General features: G+C 40.8%; 1 long non-coding RNA gene across 2 annotated transcripts in view; it reads right to left on the bottom strand.

The window, feature by feature from the left end:
* Window positions 1-351: 351 nt before the first annotated feature.
* LOC127642423 (uncharacterized) overlaps window positions 352-6,594 on the bottom strand; it is a 16,380-nt gene continuing 10,137 nt past the window's right edge. The window contains exon 3 of one of the 2 annotated variants that reach the window (XR_007970364.1): window positions 352-489. This is a non-coding gene — a long non-coding RNA (uncharacterized LOC127642423). Of the gene's footprint in view, window positions 490-1,893; window positions 1,964-6,594 lie in introns of those variants that run through there. The other variant, XR_007970365.1, reaches the window with a different exon arrangement.

The raw sequence follows: 6,594 nt of genomic DNA on the forward strand, positions 1-6,594 counted from the left end.
AGAGAGACAAAAAGTGGTGTAACATGTGCTCTCTTAGGTTCATTAAAGACCAGAAGTGCTGCTGCATTCTGGATCATTTGGAGAGGTCTAATAGCACATGCAGGAAGGCCTGCAATGAGAGCGTTACAGTAGTCCAGTCTAGTTATGACAAGGCGACTGAACGAGCAGTTGTGTGGCATGTACAGAGAGGAAGGATCTTATCTTCCTGATATTGTCGAGTGTAAATCTACATGATCTTGCAGTCTTTGAAATGTGGTCAGTGAAATTTAGCTCATCATCAATGGTTACCCCTAGATTTCTGACCGTTTTGGAAGGTGAAACTGTAGTTGGACCCAGCTGCACGGTGATGTTGTGTTCAACAGCAGGGTTGGCTGGAAAGACAAGGAGTTCGGTCTTGGCTGAGTTGAGTTGAATGTGGTGTTCCTTCATCCAGGCTGAGATGTCTGCCAGACAGGCAGCGATTCGAGCAGTCACTGTGGTGTCGTTGGGCTGGAAAGACAAGTAGAGTTGCGTGTCATCAGCATAGCTGATAGATAGATAGATAGATAGATAGATAGATAGATAGATAGATAGATAGATAGATAGATAGATAGATAGATAGATAGATAGACAGACAAAGAGACAGACAGACAGACAGACAGACAGACAGACAGATAGATAGATAAGACAGATAGATAGAAAGAAAAGACAGACATATAGATAGACAGACAGACAGACAGACAGACAGACAGATAGATAGATAGATAAGACAGATAGATAGAAAGAAAAGACAGACATATAGATAGACAGACAGACAGACAGACAGACAGACAGACAGATAGATAGATAGAATACATACATAGACAGACAGATAGACAAACAGACAGAGATAGATAGAAAAGACAGACAGACAGACAGACAGACAGACAGATAGATAGATAGATAAGACAGATAGATAGAAAGAAAAGACAGACATATAGATAGACAGACAGACAGACATATAGACAGACAGACAGACAGACAGATAGATAGATAGATAAGACAGATAGATAGAAAGAAAAGACAGACATATAGATAGACAGACAGACAGACAGACAGACAGACAGACAGACAGACAGATAGATAGAATACATACATAGACAGACAGATAGACAAACAGACAGAGATAGATAGAAAAGACAGATAGACAGACAGACAGATAGATAGATAAGACAGACAGACACAAAGACAGACTGACAGACAGATAGATAGAAAGAAAAGACAGACATATAGATAGACATATAGATAAACAGAAAGATAGACAGATAGACAGATAGATAGATAGATAGATAGATAGATAGATAGATAGATAGATAGATAGATAGATAGATAGATAGATAGATAGATAGATAGGATACATACTTACATAAATACATACATAGACAGACAGATAGACAGACAGACAGATAGATAGACAAAGAGACAGACAGTGAATAGATAGATAGACAGAGAGTGGAGAGAGACAAAAAGTGGTGTAACATGTGCTCTCTTAGGTTCATTAAAGACCAGAAGTGCTGCTGCATTCTGGATCATTTGGAGAGGTCTAATAGCACATGCAGGAAGGCCTGCAATGAGAGCGTTACAGTAGTCCAGTCTAGTTATGACAAGGCGACTGAACGAGCAGTTGTGTGGCATGTACAGAGAGGAAGGATCTTATCTTCCTGATATTGTCGAGTGTAAATCTACATGATCTTGCAGTCTTTGAAATGTGGTCAGTGAAATTTAGCTCATCATCAATGGTTACCCCTAGATTTCTGACCGTTTTGGAAGGTGAAACTGTAGTTGGACCCAGCTGCACGGTGATGTTGTGTTCAACAGCAGGGTTGGCTGGAAAGACAAGGAGTTCGGTCTTGGCTGAGTTGAGTTGAATGTGGTGTTCCTTCATCCAGGCTGAGATGTCTGCCAGACAGGCAGCGATTCGAGCAGTCACTGTGGTGTCGTTGGGCTGGAAAGACAAGTAGAGTTACGTGTCATCAGCATAGCTGATAGATAGATAGATAGATAGATAGATAGATAGATAGATAGATAGATAGATAGATAGATAGATAGATAGATAGATAGATAGATAGATAGATAGATAGATAGATAGATAGACAGACAAAGAGACAGACAGACAGACAGACAGATAGATAGATAGACAGACAAAGAGACAGACAGACAGACAGACAGATAGATAGATAGATAGACAGACAAAGAGACAGACAGACAGACAGACAGACAGATAGATAGATAGATAGATAGATAGATAGATAGATAGACAGACAAAGAGACAGACAGACAGACAGACAGACAGACAGACAGACAGATAGATAGATAGACAGACAAAGAGACAGACAGACAGACAGACAGACAGACAGACAGACAGACAGATAGATAGATAGACAGACAAAGAGACAGACAGACAGACAGACAGACAGACAGATAGATAGATAGATAGACAGACAAAGAGACAGACAGACAGATATATAGATAGATAGATAGATAGATAGATAGATAGATAGATAGATAGATAGATAGATAGATAGATAGATAGATAGATAGATAGATAGATAGATAAGACAGACAGACAGACAGACAGACAGACAGACAGACAGACAGACAGACAGATAGATAGATAGATAAGACAGACAGACAGATATTTAGGTAGATAGAAAGATAGATTTACGACTTGCAGATACAAATATATACACACATATACACATAGTGAATTTATTTTGATTAGTTATTTTTATATTTGTTAAACTAAATGTAATTATAGATTAAGGTGTAGTTCTTTTTACACAGCCTCTGCTTTGGCAATACTGTATCGTTTATATTCATGCCAATAAAGACCCTTTGAATTGTATTGAATTGAATAGTGGACATATTGAAAACTGCACTGTGCAAAACTGCTAAAAAGTGGATATTTTAACAGAGAATCACAGACAGTTTCAATGCTGAACCTTTAGGGGCGTCCACGTGTTTTTAAACATGCAGATTTTATAAATAAATATATGGCCAGTTAAATGGACAGCCTTTGCGGTCTCTCATCCGTGTCTAGAAAAGCACTTCATAAATTAAATGAATTATTACTATTATTAATGTTATTATTAGTAGTATTATAGTTTTCTTGTTATTATCCTTATAAGTCCATCAATACAATTTTCTCGTGTTATTGTATAATTCCACCTGAATTATTCACTTTAATACTGTGCTTGCAAAATTTAGAATGACATTAAAAATCATTTCTGCAACAGTACATCTCAGATGTAAAAAACTCTTTATCATTTGTGAGCACTTTTCCATAGACTCACATTGTATACCAGTGGGGGAAACAATAAAGGGCCAAGGAGTACGTTTTAGGCCGCTGTGTTGGCTACTGAACGAGCGATCGTTCCCAAACTTTGCACACACAATCGGGGTCTTTCCACGAGAAACATATTACACTTTTGTGTGCCCAGGCCCAGGGGAACACATTTTATTACAGTAATAATATGCTTAATATAGTCTGATTCTATTAAGCCTCTGTTAAATGATTACATTTAAGGCCGCCGCGTTGGCTACTGAACGAGCGATCGTTCCCAAACTTTGCACACACAATCGGGGTCTTCCCACGAGAAACATATTACACTTTTGTGTGCCCAGCCCCATGGGAACCCGTTTTATTACAGTCAAAATATGCTTAATATAGTCGAGCCTATATAAAGCCTCTGTGAAAGGAGTACGTTTTAGGCGGCGTGTTGGCTACTGAGCGAGCGATCGTTCCCAAACTTTGCACACGCTATCGGGGTCTTTCCACGAGAAACATATTACACTTTTGTGTGTCCGCCCCAGGGGAACCCCTATTATTACCGTATAAATATGCTTAATATGGTCGGGCCAATATAAAGCCTCTGTGAAAGGAGCACGTTTTAGGCCGCCGTGTTGGCTACTGAACGAGCGATCGTTCCCAAACTTTGCACACGCTATCGGGGTCTTTCCACGAGAAACATATTACACTTTTGTGTGTCCCGCCCCAGTGGAACCGTTTTATTACATTTATGCTTAATATAGGCGGCATGCTTAATATGGAGTGGTGGTGGTGGTGTAGTGGACTAAAGCACATCACTGGTAATCAGAAGGTTGCTGGTTCGATCCCCACAGCCACTACCATTGTGTCCTTGAGCAAGACACTTAATCCAAGTTGCTCCGGGGAATTGTCCCTGTAATAAGTGCACTGTAAGTCGCTTTGGATAAAAGCGTCTGCCAAATGCATAAATGTAAATGTCAATTTCTGCTTGGCACCGCTGAGGTCACAAAAGAGCTGCCGCTAGCATGTCAGGGAGTCACTTTACCTGATCGAGCTCACTCACAGACTGTGTCTGACCGCATGGCTACCTGTCGGTGCATCACAAAATGGGTGGTTTTCATCCCTATATCCCATAACCTAACCTAACTTCTTAACATAACCAACTTCTAAGCTAATAAAAGTCAAATGTATCATCAAGGCACCATGCTTACGCAAATTAAGATTGCATCACTTTATTCATCTTTAACTGTAAACTTAACCAACTTCTGAACATGACACATTTCCAAACTAAATGCAAGTCACACTGATCAAAAAGACACAACATTTACACAATATAGAGCAAGTTAGACCGTAGGAGAAGTCTGTATTTGAGTCTAAATCAAAACTCTTAAGACCGATCGAGGACAAAGCCAATCAGACAGCTAGAGGATCACATATAGAACACGTATACAACGTTTAAAAAAAAATCGGACCAACGGAACCAAAGTTAAAGAAGATGGCGTGTTTGCCATCGGTGGTTTCTATCCTCTGTCCTGCTCTGGCCTGACCGAGGGCTGCCACGGGCCCCGAAACACTCCACTCAAACCTACGCCGATCGACTCCAAACGCCCCCAAACGCGCTCCTAGCACGGTCCCCGGGCGCCACCGGGACGCCAGCGGGAAACCAACCACGCTGTCAAATTCCGCTACAGCACGCACCATATATAATGCGGGCCATAGCGAAGCCCCGTATCTCCGCGAGCGTACCTCCCAGAGTCACGGGGCCAATGCTGGTCTTCTCGGCAACCCCCAGGCCCACACCGCCAGCACCTTCAGAACAGCAGCCACCCACAGACAAACATTTTTCTATAGACTGACATTGTATGGACTGCCGCCCAGCGGCGAGGGCCAAGCTATTACCACGTGCTGGTGGTTGGGAGCAGAGGGATTCAAGCCTTTAAGTTGCATTTTTAAACTTTGAAGGGTCGTTACAAATGTAAATCTTTGTGCGCTCCCTAGACGTTTACAATTCGAGAGCCCGCTGGTGGATTGTTCCCTTCAATCGATTCCTTGAGTTTTCTTCAGTTGGTCTTAAAAAAGGCTTTGAAGTGTGAAAACCCGTCGCAAAACCACAAAGTTACAATTTTAACTCACTGGAGCCTCAGCCATTTCACGTATCGCTATTTATTGTTATTATATTGTTTTTAAAGCTCCTCTTGTCACAATAAAATTCATCATCCCTTCACTTGTGAACTCATTTCTAAAATGCAACGGTTATCCGGCTTCATCAAGTTGGCAGAGGTGTGGACTCGAGTCGCGTGACTTGGACTTGACTTGGACTTGACTCGGACTCGAGTCACTAATTTGATGACTTGCGACTCGACTCGATAGAATTAAAAAGACTTGCGACTCGACTTAGACTTTGACAGCAATGATTGCAACTTGACTTGGACTTCAGCCGTCTGACTTGGAAATACTTATACTTTTTAAAACCAAAGATAAGAGTTGTATAATTAAAAAATGTGCAGTAAATCAACGATTAATTTCCCAAATAGACGATTCATTTGATTTTCAAATCTGCATTTCAACGCTCCATATTCAACCAATCAGCTTCCACGAAAGCTGGACCAAGTTTGAAGACCGCGGCCGCATTTAAGGACTAGGACACAGCAAAAATTATACCAAAGGTGATATAATTGGGATATATTGAATACAGCGTTAAAGGCAACAAAAGGATTGCGACATGTAGAACCTGTGGTTACAAAATTACAGACACCTCAGTCGACAACGTCCAATTTTGTGAGGAATCTGAAAATCCACAGACAGAGGTAAGTTGATTTACAGGCTAACAAAGTCTGCATATTGAACCGCAAACTTTTACTGCGGTCGGTAGCATTTAACGTTTTATAGCAATTGGTGTAATGGACAAAATCTTCCCGGTGTTTTATTACCCTGTTGTATGACCTCGATAAAGGAACGCCATTTATTGTGACCACACACGTTGGTGCTTTTTGAGCATAACTGGTTAAAATGTGCATGTAAACACACTCATTCTTTTGCGGACGTGCTGGTCCTCTGTCACGCGTTTAGCTATATTTATTTAATTATATTGGTCGTGGTTCTAAAAATCACAAATCCGATCATTTACTCGGTTTGCGGCACTTTACAGTATAGAACTCGTATATGCAACTTAAATGTCTGCCCTTAGCCACTGCCTGGTAATATTTCAGATTTCACTCACCAGTTCAGCACGTTCAGCGTCCTTTCACAGCGTGTTTATAGTAAAAGTTTGGTTTGCCTTAATGTGTGTCCAAAGATAAGATCCATGT

The sequence above is a fragment of the Xyrauchen texanus genome, unplaced genomic scaffold (assembly GCF_025860055.1).
Source record: "Xyrauchen texanus isolate HMW12.3.18 unplaced genomic scaffold, RBS_HiC_50CHRs HiC_scaffold_61, whole genome shotgun sequence".
NCBI lineage: Eukaryota > Metazoa > Chordata > Actinopteri > Cypriniformes > Catostomidae > Xyrauchen > Xyrauchen texanus.